General features: G+C 39.1%; 1 protein-coding gene across 1 annotated transcript in view; it reads left to right on the forward strand.

Annotated features, from left to right (window-relative positions):
* The first annotated feature begins 418 nt into the window (after positions 1-418).
* Positions 419-13,662, forward strand: part of etv1 (ETS variant transcription factor 1) — a 115,398-nt gene continuing 102,154 nt past the window's right edge. Inside the window, exons 1-2 of the mRNA XM_062984288.1 lie at positions 419-434; positions 11,657-11,746. The gene's annotated coding sequence lies outside the window, so the exon portion shown is untranslated. The remainder of the gene's footprint in view (positions 435-11,656; positions 11,747-13,662) is intronic.

The following is a 13,662-nucleotide window of genomic DNA, read 5'->3' on the forward strand; positions in this document are numbered from 1 at the left end:
CAGTTTTTTTGTGGTAAAATTAAGTGCCTCGGCTTATACTTGAGTATATACGGTAACTAACTCTATCCTAGAGTTCTTCCTGTTAACTAGCCCAGCCTAGAGAGTCAATCCCTTGTGCCCATTCCCACAAGGAATCAAACTGCTGTCTGACCTTTTTCCTGTCAGCTCACAGCAAGCAACTCTCTAACCTACACTTCCAAACTCCTTATCTCTCCCAACTCTGACTCTGAACTCCAACTGAACTGAAGCTCCCTTCCTTCTTTTCCCTTCTTTCTAAGACTTGGCTCCTCCCAACTTCCTCTGGCCAATCCTAGGAGTCTCCAAACTCCTCCCCTTTTCAACCAGTCTCACTTAAGATGGCTGCCTATCTGGCATTCTATCCCAAAATGGAGGCCTGCCCTGCTGTTATCCAGGCTCCCTTCCTGGCCTAACAGGTAAGATTCACTACAAATAGCATATCAAATAACTAAGAATCTAATCGCTTCTCACACAACACCTTGAAGCAGAGACCTCACTCTGCATATTGGTAGGGCTTGTCCTGGGAGAGGAACTTGTCATTTGTCTCAGGCATTTCAACATGCTGGCTACAGAAGCTGCATCTAGCAGCCACAATGGCCCATAACAATTCTCCATTGGAAGCATAGTAGAAGATGAAAGGATAGCCCAGCCCAGTTGCTTGGATCTTCTCACAGCAATTACTGGACTCTATCATAACCAAGGCAGTACCCACAAGCAGAGGATGGGGCTAATACTGTTGACAGGGTTTAAGTTTAGGTCTAAATCAAATGTATGGCAAAGTGTGTTAAAGCGCTGAGCTGCTGAACTTGCAGATCGAAAGGTCCTAGGTTCAAATCCCAGGAGCGGCTTGAGCACCCGCTGTTAGCTCCAGCTCCTGCCAACCTAGCAGTTCGAAAACATGCAAATGTGAGTAGATCAATAGGTACCGCTCCGGCGGGAAGGTAACGGCGCTCCATGCAGTCATGTTGGCCACATGACCTTAGAGGTGTCTACGGACAACGCCAGCTCTTCAGCTTAGAAATGGAGATGAGCACCAAACCCCAGAGTCAGACATGACTGGACTTAACGTCAGGGGAAACCTTTACCTTTACCTATTCTTGAGCAAGGAGAAATCAGAACAACTGAACTTTCATCTGTGATCTGTAGAGACAGAAGGTTTGAACCAAGGGTCTTTTCTTTTTTAAAAATTTCATGCCCCTGAGTTGGAGTAGACACATGTACTTTGGTTCTTTGACCTTTAACACTTCATAAAAATAACCAACCAAGACTATTTTTCTCAATAGCAATATCCAGACATTTATTTCATTTCTGTTCTTTCGTCCTTTGTTTAAAATACCAATTACATCTTTTTTCTCTCTCTCAACAACCTTTATGAAATATGTTAATCAGTTTGTTTATAGTATGAATCACTCTTGCGTCTGCTCTAAATGTCTTCCTCCCTCATTGCTAGAAACCAAACTCTGGAGTCTGCTTAGCTTTTATATTAGATGCCACATTTTTGTACCAAGAAGTAAAAAAAAGAGGACTTATCTTTACTAATATATAAAGAGAAGCACAAATAGAGTTCCTACAGCAGACAGGTACTTTGGGTCTTAAACACATTCAATGTGAAAGAAATTAATGGAAGTTTCTTTTTAAAATATATGTTTAGCTCAGATCAGTATTTGGTTTTGTAAGGTTATTTCCTAGTTTGGAATTGAAACTTGCATGGAGTAAGTGCTTCTAGAAGACTATATGGATTTTATAATTGCAATATAGTCAGCTCTTTACATTCACTGGGGCTAGGGACACAGTTCTCCTGTGAAAATGAAAAAACAATGAATTAAAAACACTATTTTATTACCTGAGAGAACACCTCTTTAGGAATCACTAGATCAAGAGTCGTGTTGGAGCATCTAGAAATTTTTGGAGAGGTATTTTCTCTAAAAATCTGTAGGTCTTCTAGCACAACCCTGCAATCAACTTCCAGTGGATGGGACCTAGATGTTCCTAAAAAAAATTCACAAAGTAAACTCTGCATACGTGGACTGACTTTATTTCATGTGCATGAGCCACAGACTTGGGATACATGTGAAGCATTTGTTGGAGAAGAAAAGACATTACCTTCTATTCTTGTGGGCTTCTTTAGAGACTAGAAAAGTTACTTTTTTGGAGTGTGGTTCCCAGAATTCCCCCAGACCAGCATGCTGTGGATTGTCCCAAAATATGTGTGGGATTGGAATGGTGCAGCCACCCCAAGTTGTAGTCCTCCATAGAACAGAACTCTGTGTACCAGATGGTCATTATCTGGTGGTGGGAGAAGTAAGAAGCTAAAGCACAAATCTGGGTCAAAATGGAAGGCTAAGGGAAAAGAGGTCCAGAAGGTCCTGCTCATTATAAATCTCTTAAATGGTTTTATACCTAATAAGCTTATAAGACAAATTGCTTGAACTCTATACATTTTGAAAGAATGTAATATGTGAAGTTTAGGAGTGAGGGGTGTCATTTTTTGTGTTGCTTTTTGTAACACTTGTGAACTACCCTTTCTTCAGGATGCCATTTTCAGTCATGCTACAAATACCAAATCAATGCTGTTTGATCTGTCGATGCTAAAGCAGAATGCTCGTTTGAGCTCTTATTTTGTCCAGATTTCCTGATCTTTCAACCCTTTCTTAGCAGAAAATCTTGTTTCTTCTTCCCAGTACAAACATCTCCTGAGGCATTCACTTTGGCAACATTCATCCCACACCGTACACTGGCTTAAGAATGCATGCCCAGCCTTTGCAGAACAGGAAACAATTTAGGGAACCATTTTCAATGTAAAGGTCAGATGCTGTTAGTTTTAAAGGCTACTGACTAAGTGAATAGCACTAGCCGATCAGAAAGAATTCTTATAGCATCCAATAATGAAAGAGATCTTGTTTCTTTTCAGTATATTCTGGAAATTTATATGAAATCTATGCAATACTAGAAATCTTCAAATATTAAGAACTATAGGCAGACCCAAAGACCCAAATCCTATTGTTTTCTTGACTAGAAGGAAGCCATGAAATCCATGGGATTTATTTACCTAAGGACATTATCTCACATTAACTTTCCCCCATTTTCTTTCCATTTTTGTATGCTGGCAAAATGGAGTTCTACTGCAATTGAAGGGTGATGTTGACAAGTTGGAAAGCCTTCAGAGGAGGGCAACTAAAATGATCAAGGGTCTGGAGAACAAGCCCTATGAGGAGCGGCTTAAAGAACTGGGCATGTTTAGCCTGCAGAAGATAAGGCTGAGAGGAGACATAATAGCCATGTACAAATACGTGAAGGGAAGTCATAGGGAGGAGGGAGCAAGCTTGTTTCTGCTGCCCTGCAGACTAGGATTTAGAACAATGGCTTCAAACTACAGGAAAGGAGATTCCACCTGAACATCAGGAAGAACTTTCTCACTGTTCTCACTGTTTCTCGCTGTTCAGCAGTGGAACTCTCTTCCCCGGACTGTGGTGGAGGCTCCTTTGGAGGCTTTTAAGCAAAGGCTGGATGGCCATCTGTCAGGGGTGCTTTGAATGCCTAAGAAAACCCTATGTAAGTGAAGGAGAAATTGTATGCTTTGGGGGTTGGGATAAGAAACCAATTTCTTTTTTAGGGTTAGACCAGAAGTCGTATGCTCACCCCTCTGCCTTCTAATCTAGGTTTGTTTCCCAGTCTTTAGCTCCAGCTCAGATCCATGAATCCCAAAAGGTTTTCATTGTGGTTTATTTGATTTTTTTAAAAAAAATCCACCATGCATATCTATTTTATCCCAAGAAAATGCTAAATAAAAATAACAACTACAGTACTTAAAAACAGAAGTTTTTCAGGGGAAAATTGAGCCCTACCCCTTTTTTCTCTTCCCTTTTTTCTTGTGTAAAATTTAAAACATATAAAATATATTGGCTGGGGATGAGGATGCATATTCGGAATCAATACCTCAAACCTCACGTTACGCAAAGGATTGCAAGCCATTTTCTTTTTTATAATAGCATTCAGAAAGTGACCACACTTTGCATTTCCTGCCTTTGTAGTGGTTTTTGGTTTTTGCAAAGCTCCATCAATACAAAGAAAGTACAAGTCTAGCACGACCAAGATTGCAAAGGAGAGAAGAAAGACATGAAAGCTAACAAGAAGGTATGAAGGAGACAAATCTATAGTGCAGGTCAAGTTTCAGTCTTACCTCTGTCTCCATGTATGTTGTCATGTCCCCTCAAAGTGTTTCGAGTAAGTGGAAATCAAGAAAAAATTGAAACAGAGATATTAGCAACTGACATCTAAAGGTGAGTTGTGGCCAAAAATCACTGCATAATCCTGTTTTACTGCTTAATTTAAGCCTGTTATTTGCTATCAAGCTATTTCAATCTATAACAATCTTATGAATGAGATCTGGACATGAAAGACCTTGCTTGGATCATGCAAACTCAAGGCCATGGTTTCTTTGATAGAATCGACCCAATGCTAGTATAATTTCCTCCTTTTCCTACTGCCATTCACTTTAACAAGCATTATTGCCTTTTGCAATGAGTCATGTGGTCCTCCCTCAGTCTCATGATATGTCCAAAGTACAGCAGTCTCAGTTTAGCCCATATTCGCTTCTAATGAGAGTTCACGCTTAATTTGATCTAACACCCATTCATTTGTCTCAATGGTAGGCTATGGCATCTGTAGAACTCTCCTCTGGCATCACACTTCAAATGAGTTGATTAGATCTGTTATCCCTGTTCTGCTTGCACACCATACATAGAAATGGGAAGTATTTGGTTTTACTGGTCAGCAGTGTGTGTGTGTGTGTGTGTGTGTGTGTGTGTGTGTGAGAGAGAGAGAGAGAGAGAGAGAGAGAGACTGGCAGGAGCCCTCTCAGTGGTAATTGTACTATGAATCACTGGGAGGGGGAAGCATGGTGTAAATAAAACAAATTATATTAATCACCACTACCACCACCATCATCTCATTATATGTGTTCAACAGGATCTAGCCCAGGCATGGGCAAACTTCACTCCCCCCAGAAATCCCAGCCAGCTTACCAAATATAAGGGATTGTGGGAGTTAAGTCCAAAACACCTGGAGGGCCGAAGTTTTCCCATTCCTAATCTAGCCCAATGATTCACAGGCCTTCCTTCCTCCTATGTTGTTGAAGTGTGATGTCCACTATACTGGTTTGTTCAACATCTGAGAAAATAATGGTAGGCAGCATGCTTCCAAACAGATGCTTCTGGTTGAGTACTAGCTCTAATTTACTCAGTAGAAGATTGCTTCTGTACATTGTAATTCTGTTTAGCATTCATGGCAAGTAACTACTTTGAGCTCACCTTCTTACTTTTGTATCCTCAGACATCCTTGAACTTTTATTCTTGTGGCAAGCATGGCGAATGGCTAGGGGCTGGAAAAGTTATAGTCCAGGTGGTCTCAGAACTCAAAATTGGGAGACCCATATTCCTCATTGATTTATCTAATATTTACTAAACAAACTAACAAGCCATGTATGCTAATGTCATCACCAAACTTGCATTATTGAAGTCCATCAACTTGTACAATTACATGCCAAAGGAGAATGTAAAGACATTATCTTTTTGGACAAAAAAATCCGACATTCCCCCAGCCAGAATGGTTACTGAGAAATCCAGGAGTTGTAGTCTAAAAAGGAATGTTTCCAAAATTCTGTTTTATTTTAAAATTAGGGGGCACTGGCATTTTATTTATAAAGAGTTTCTAAAATATGGTTAGTTAAAATTTCATAGCTATAATGAGAGTAACAAAATTTCATTCCTTTTTCGTTATAGTAATTGCGCATGATTACTATAATTGGGGAAATTTCAGCGGCTCCTTTCTTCCTAATTTTTACAGAGGTGAAACCTGCTACAATGGCAGAATTCATTTACCACTGTTAGCCCACTAAGTTTCAGAACATTTCACTTATCCACAGAGCTTTTGGGAATTTTCAAAGATTTTTTTTAAAACAACAAGTATTTTAGGGCAGGGCCTTTTGCATTATTTGCCAAAGGGCTCATCGCCTTCCCAAACTACATTCTCCAGAGTTCTGTGCTTTCTTTATCAACAAACTATGCTTTCTCCCTGATTTCCTCTTCTAATGGTGAGAGGCCATTAATTTAAAGAGGAATGGGAGCCTCTTTGGCTGCTTGCCATAAATATGAAACTGACTTTGTGAGGCTTCCGAGCATTACAAAATTAAAACGAAAAATAAGTTGTAAGTCTTAAGTTTTAGACTGAGGTCATGCCTACACGTTGGATATTACTTCAGAAGTGCAGGTTTAAGAAATTTTAATATGACTTAAAAACTTCCAAAATTTTTGCCCAATCCTATGATCTACTATGGTTCAAAAGTATAGCATTTTGTAAGTTCAGACATTGGACTGTACTTGGCCCTTATATCTATTCTTTAGAAACATCAATCATGTATGCATATAACACAATGCCACCTTTCATGATGTTCTATGACTAATAAGAATGTACGTCAAAAACTACTGCACATATTTCAAAGTAATTAGCAATACCTTACAAAGTAGCACTTCATTTCCTTTATCCCATTGTCTAATGAAGACCATGATTCTGCTTTACTTTCCATTCATTTTAAAGAGTTAACCATCATATACTTATACTTCATGTAGTAAGATCAATGAGACTTAAGGGCTTAAGAGGGCAATCCCAGAGATGTTAAAAGCAAGTGTTGCTGTGTCCACTGATGACTTACACCCAGGCAAATGGGAGAAAGACTTCTGCCAAAATGCAGCTACATTACACGCACTGATGTTCTGATTTGATTCAGTCATAGCTTTGATTGAGTTTAGACTAACAGTTGATTTAGAGATGTCAGTCCTGGTCCTGGGCAATAGGAAAAATGGAAGACCACATTTCAGATGGATACTCAATCAAGGAAGTTATGGCTGTGCTCCTGCAAGACCTGAACAAGGCTGTTGAGGATAGGATGACTTGGAGATCTCTCATTCAGGGAGTTGCCATAAGTCAACTTGAAGGCAGATAACAATAGCAACAAGTTCTGTCAGCATACCTATCAGGATAGTTGATGTAAAAATAGAGTAATTGGCAAAAATCAGCCCTAAAACCTGGGTCAAATTACCCACCATTTATCAAAAAAAAAAAAAAAAAGGAATCATTCCTTTACTTGAGTAGAGTGGTGAAAGGAGAACCTAAAAGATGCACTGACTCCCTCTATGCTTGAATACCTTGGCAGAGAATAGTGGTGGCTGGCCTCTTATAGTGACAATGACTCTTTCCTTTCTGCACAGAATCATCCTTGACTTATTCATTGGTCACATCAAAATCCATAATAGTAAAAAGGTAAAGGTTTTCCTTTGACATTGTCTAGTTGTGTTCAAATCTGGGGGGTGGTGACTGCTCATCTCCATTTCTAAGCTGAAAAGCTGCAATTGTCCATAGTCATGTGGCTGGCATGACTGCATGGAGTACCATTACGTTCTCGCCGAAGCAGTACCTATTGGTCTACTCACAGTTGCATGTTTTCAAACAGTTAGGTTGGCAGAAGCTGGGGCTAATAGCGGGAGCTCACCCCACTCCCCAGATTTGAACTGCCGATCTTTTGGTCAGCAAGTTCAGCAGCTCAGCAGTTTAACCTGCTGCTCCACCAGGGGATCAAAAATCCATAATATTGCTCCCTAAGCCAGTTCTCGGCTTATACATGAGGTCAGCTTATACACAAGTATATATAGTATTTATTCATGGCATCTCAGTCTTGATAAAATGCCCCTTATGGTAAAACCCACTGAATTAAATGGACAAATGGAACAGTCTTTGATCATTAGTACTTACTGCTTGTGAACCAATCCCAGAACAGTTGAGATATTTCCTCTCCTAAGAAGTCATAACCTGTCAATTGCTAGAATAAAAACATCTCCATTGCAGGTTGAAAGAGAGCATTAGCAGCTATGTATGTATAAATCTCAAATACGGCGTTAAAATGTCATTTTTCTAAAGTAGGGGAATTTGTATTAGACTTTTTCCATTGACATCATAATGGCTCAAAAAGTCAAAGGAAGTGCAGGAGACACTAATCCATTATACTATCAATGGAAGCGTATGAGAGGCTGCAGTTGGCAGGGCTCAGTGGAAGTTGAGAAGTCACTTTATGCAAGTGTGAGATACGTTCATTGACATGTATGGGATACTTCTAGAGATGGCCTTGAGCCAGTGTCATTGTTCCTTTATGTCTTTGGCAATGGAAGGATCTGTGAAAGACTAATAAAAAGTGCATGTGTCGCAGTTATGCAATGCTTTGGCAGCCTCTCAGCACTTTTGTTTTTAATTACTGGTGGCTGAGCCCTGGAAACACTTTGAATACAAGTTGCTTGGCTCATAGATGTTGTGCTAGAGAAGCAAAATGTGTTACTTATTTGAGCCCAGCTACTTCTGTACACAGGGGGGTTGAGGGTCAAGCCCAGAGGCAGAAGGCCACAATGGGATAGACAACATCTTGTGATTTTAAAATATAAAAAATGGAAAGGGAGAAGCGATAAAGAAAGAAATGAATGGTTAGGGTGGAACAAAATAAAAAATGCAGCTGATTTTATATTGGAGACTGCCACTATTCATAAAATTTACATTTGGCTGTTCTTGCAATTAATCTAAATTATACCATAAGAGGAAAATTCATTGGGGACTGCAAGCTGTATGTTATGTCTTAGTATAGTATGGTTTAGTGTGCGCCTATTTAAATCTTTATCCAGGTAGATAATATTTCCATTAATCTGGGGTATTATCTGAGCCCAATCCTAATTCCAGCATATTGCAGGTATAAAAATTCTCCACAAGTAGGTTTGTGAGTATAAAGGTATTTCACAATACTCAAATACTCTGAGCTAAAAAAATGTTCTTCCTTGTGTTCTCTCTAATACAAATTATTGTTTTGAGTAGTTGTCAATCCTCCTTGTTTCCACTAAATGTAGCCAGCAAAATTCAGTAGGTTTGTTGGAATGATATTTTTTATAAAAGGCATTTATGTTTCAAAAAGGAAAAATAAAATTAAAAAAACAATTGTGTACATGGCAAGTAATGGGGAGTTTTGAGGGGCATTTCTTAAAACAGGAGTCTATAATGTATATGAATCTCTGAGATTCCTAATCAGTACCAAAATGATCTCTCGGGGCAACTTACTCAATTATGTGAACATTTGTATTGCATTAATAAGTGCTTTCTAATTCCCAGTGTCTGTTTCAGAAGTAACATTATGCTTCATAGTATTTTCTCTGTTCAGTTCTTATTTTCTTTTGAGAGTTGGTAGGCTCTCTCTCAGATCAACAAAGAGATTTTTTATCAGGAAGTGAGGCCAGTGTTGTTCAATGATGGTTCTGTACAGCCTCTCTCTCTATAAAATTCAACCTCTGTCTGTCAAAGTATGCCTATCTATACCACTAAGACTGTTGCTATGTGATGTGGCCATCTGTGATGTCACTGGATTGACTGTTTCTAGGTGAAGTGGTTCTCAGCGATGCCATAGGGAAATAAAGGCGAGGTGTATGAGGCGAAGGGAGGAAGGATGGAAGGAAAAGACCACAAACATAGGTATATTGCCATGGAGACATTTTGAGGTAGGCCCTCTCAGAGCTGTAGAAGGGAGAAAAGGAGGCGACAGATGGAAAGAAAGAAAAAGACAGAGAAAAAGAAGAGAAATTAGGGGGGAGGGAGAGAAGGAAGAGAAGGAAGAGAAAGAAAGGTGAAAAGATTAAGGGAGGAAAAGAAAAAGGGCTCGGGCTGTGGCGCAGGCTGGAGAGCAGCTGCAATCAATCACTCTGACCAGGAGGTCATGAGTTCGAGGCCGGCTCGGAGCCTATGTTTGTTTGTCTTTGTTCTATGTTAAAAGGCATTGAATGTTTGCCTATATGTGTAATGTGATCCGCCCTGAGTCCCCTTCGGGGTGAGAAGGGCGGAATATAAATGTGGTACAGTAGAGTCTCACTTATCCAAGCTAAATGGGCCGGCAGAAGCTTGGATAAGCGAATAACTTGGATAATAAGGAGGGATTAAGGAAAAGCCTATTAAACATCAAATTAGGTTATGATTTTACAAATTAAGCACCAAAACATCATGTTTAACAACAAATTTGACAGAAAAAGTAGTTCAATACGCAGTAATGTTATGTTGTAATTACTGTATTTACGAATTTAGAATCAAAATATCACGATATATTGAAAACATTGACTGCAAAAATGGCTTGGATTATCCAGAGGCTTGGATAAGCGAGGCTTGGATAAGTGAGACTCTACTGTAAATAAATAAATAAATAAATAAAAAGAATGGATGAAATCGGGGCAGCAACAATGCTGTGTATATATACTAGTTCATAGGCATAACGATGAAGAGCATACTCTGCTGTTGAAAAGTTAGAAAGCAATAGTGGGACTGAAATCGGGGATGAGAATTCTGTGACCTATGGACTTAAAGGGTCTCCCAAATCTTTTAACCCATACCAATATTCCCCATACCATCTAAAAAGGCTGTGAAATGTTCTTACCCAAGATAACATCTGTCCAAGAATCTCTGGATCCTCTGCTGTAAGTTGATCATAGAATCATACTGGAGGCTCTATAGATGCCTAGAAAAGTGTTCTCTCCAGGTCCTCCAACCTGGCAGAAGATTCCAAAAGGGAACATATTAATCAGATCTGCAAAAGTGAAACCTGCAAATGTGGAGGGCTGGAATGTTCTCTCTTTCTAGCTTCCCAAGGGGAGAACAACTTTGGGAACTGAGTTTGGGTAATGTTGTAGGCATAGGAAGTCATCTTGGAAAATGTAACTCCAAGAAATCCAAGTTCAGGATGTTTTTGCATTTTGCAGTGAACTGATATACTCAGTGAAAGGTACTCACAACTGGTAGATGTTATCTGGTTGTCTGTTTTATAACTACAAAAGGTTCTACAGTGGTTCTCAACCTGGGGTCCTCAGATGTTTTTGGTCTACAACTCCCAGAAATCCCATCCAATTTACCAGGTGTTAGAATTTCTGGAAGTTGAAGGCCAAAAACATCTGGGAGGGATGCTGAGAACCACTGTTCTAAAAGGAATCATGTGAGAACAAGGTGATTTAAGAAGATATATTATCTACTTTTTGATCTGCCCTGAGATTGTTAGATATAGGGTCAGATAAAAAAACATTTCAGTCAATCAATCAAGCCTAGGTACATTTTGTGATTGCAGTATGTGCAGTATGTGCAATTCAAAAATACCAGATAGTATTTCCTAGAATAATGTACCAGCAAGTTTGTGGTTCCTGCTCACCTTGAAAATTGTCAAATGGCAAAAAATAATAGCCACCCTTCAAGATCCACCACAGACCCATTTGATAACTGGGTAAATTTAAAGGGTTTTATGCCTGTGAGAGCATGCCATCTATGACACTCCTACATCAGAGTATGAGCAGGAGTATACATAAATGAAATATTTTCATTATACTTTGCAATGTGTTAACTCTGATTTGCATGCTGCCTTAGCTGCATGCTAAATTTGTCTTTTATGGGGAAAGCAGAAGTCTAGAAGTTTACACAAGAGCCTTTGATAATTTTCATATTGTGTCATGCCCAGTTTTGTGGTGCTACATACCTGTAATATGCATCCTAATTCACCCTTCATTGTCTTTTTTTCTTTGCATAGGAACCACTGTTTCAAGCACCAAGGCAATCTTGCATGACTTTAGAAGCAGCAACTGTAAGTGCTTCTTATACAGAACCCTAGGATATTGTGGTAAGCACTGTGAAACAATATAATTGCTCTTGAGTGCTCATTTCCATTGAATCAGCAGTGACTTTCAATCTCTACAAAGAGACAGTATTGATTTTCAGTCTCAGTAAGAGTCAAGATGAAGAAACTAATGCTTGAAAATACCAAGTTACTTATTTTACTCAAGATCTTGGTGTATAGATATTGAGAACGCTACCTCCATGATATGACAACTGCACACACACAAAAATGTGAGACTTTGTCTAATGAATGAGCTGTCCAACTGAGACAAGATCTAAGTTTGATCTGAACAAACACTTGAAGGTTCATGCAGAGATACTGCAGATCAAATTACACTCAAGATTAAATTACAATCAATTCAGCTCATGAAATGGGAAAGAAATATCAAACCTCTCTTTCTCTCTTTCTCCATATGTGTGTAAACGGTGAGCATGTAGGAGAAAATTCAGTGTTCTTTCTGTTCATTTCTGGAGATTCCCCCTCCTTGCCAGTCCTGTTTTTCTTTTTAATACAACTTTAAATGATATTCTAAGCAGCAGAGAACAGGTGCTGCAAGCAGCACATTAACTGATTTATGAGAAAGCAGCATTGCATTGGCAGCAGTAAGGATTTTGTATGCAGTGCCGACCATGGCTGTACATGACTCTTTGAAATGGAGACTGTGTTCTTGGTTGGTTTGTACACTGTGTTCTCATGCTTAGTGTGTACTGGCACAATTCTAATAGAAGGAGAGAGGAAAACGTGATTTGCTGAAATGTAGTAGGTGTTTTTCCACTCACAGTCGTTCTGAGAAAAATGGATGGAACTGGCATCCCTCCCATCCCCTTTCATTGTCTTAACAGATACACAAAATTTTACTATCTCTCAACTTCAGGTCCCCAGACATTGGACCACAACTCTTGCATTTCCTGATCATTGTCTGTTCCAACGGAGCTTCTGAGATCTGAACACCAACAACATCTGGGAACCCAAGTTTGTACTGTACACCCACTGACTCAATATCCATGGTCTAACTTTCCTATGCTGCAAAAATATCCCCCTTTCTGGAAGTGTTTGTGAGTCTCTCTAGGTCCCCCAGTACTATTCTATGGTATGTTTTCAGCTCAGATATAGCCAGCCTTCCATTTCTGCTGAGGTTAGGAGCATAGAGCACCTATTAAAGTTAAAAACCACAAATAAAGATCTCTAGATCTGCTGGAAGCTGGCCATAGAATTTTATTGGATGGTCTATAGATTTCTAGTAAGATATTCTCTTTAGAAATCTATAGATCCTTCAGCATGACTGCTGGAAGTTGACCATAGAGAACCTACAGTTTTCCAAAGAGAACATGTTAAACCAAACCTGTGAATAATAAAATTTACAAAAGTCAAAACTAGAAATGTGGAACGACAAGTATATGGTGAAAATATTAGTGTTTGCCATTATCCACAGTTTCGGGGGTCCAGAGGGTGGTAATTGTGGCTTTCGTGTCCCATGCAGACATAGTGATTTTACTGTATTTTCGAAAGTGGGAGTTGGATTCTTCAACCGCAGCAAGAATATACATGCTTGTCTTTGTGGCTTCTTAAAAACTAACAAGTAACTGCAGCATGCATTTTTATGGTCTATTTTGTCAAATATTACATAACAGCAATATTTAGAATTGCTTTAATGAAATCCTTGTTAAAGTTCATTATAGCTCTCCTTGTGACAAAACCAGCACTTATGCCATTTTAAAATATGAAACAATAAATTCTTCTAAATTCAGGAATTATAAGTAATCTTCTGTGAGAGATTATAATTCACATAGGTCACCAAAGAGAGATTGTGTTTTTCTTATAATGCACCATTACAGATGTTTTTACTGTGCATATGTTAATGAGAACCGAATTACCAGAATGAAGCCAAGATCCCACAAAGGGAGTCATTTCCTAAACCT

Source organism: Anolis carolinensis, chromosome 6 (assembly GCF_035594765.1).
Source record: "Anolis carolinensis isolate JA03-04 chromosome 6, rAnoCar3.1.pri, whole genome shotgun sequence".
Classification (NCBI taxonomy): domain Eukaryota; kingdom Metazoa; phylum Chordata; class Lepidosauria; order Squamata; family Dactyloidae; genus Anolis; species Anolis carolinensis.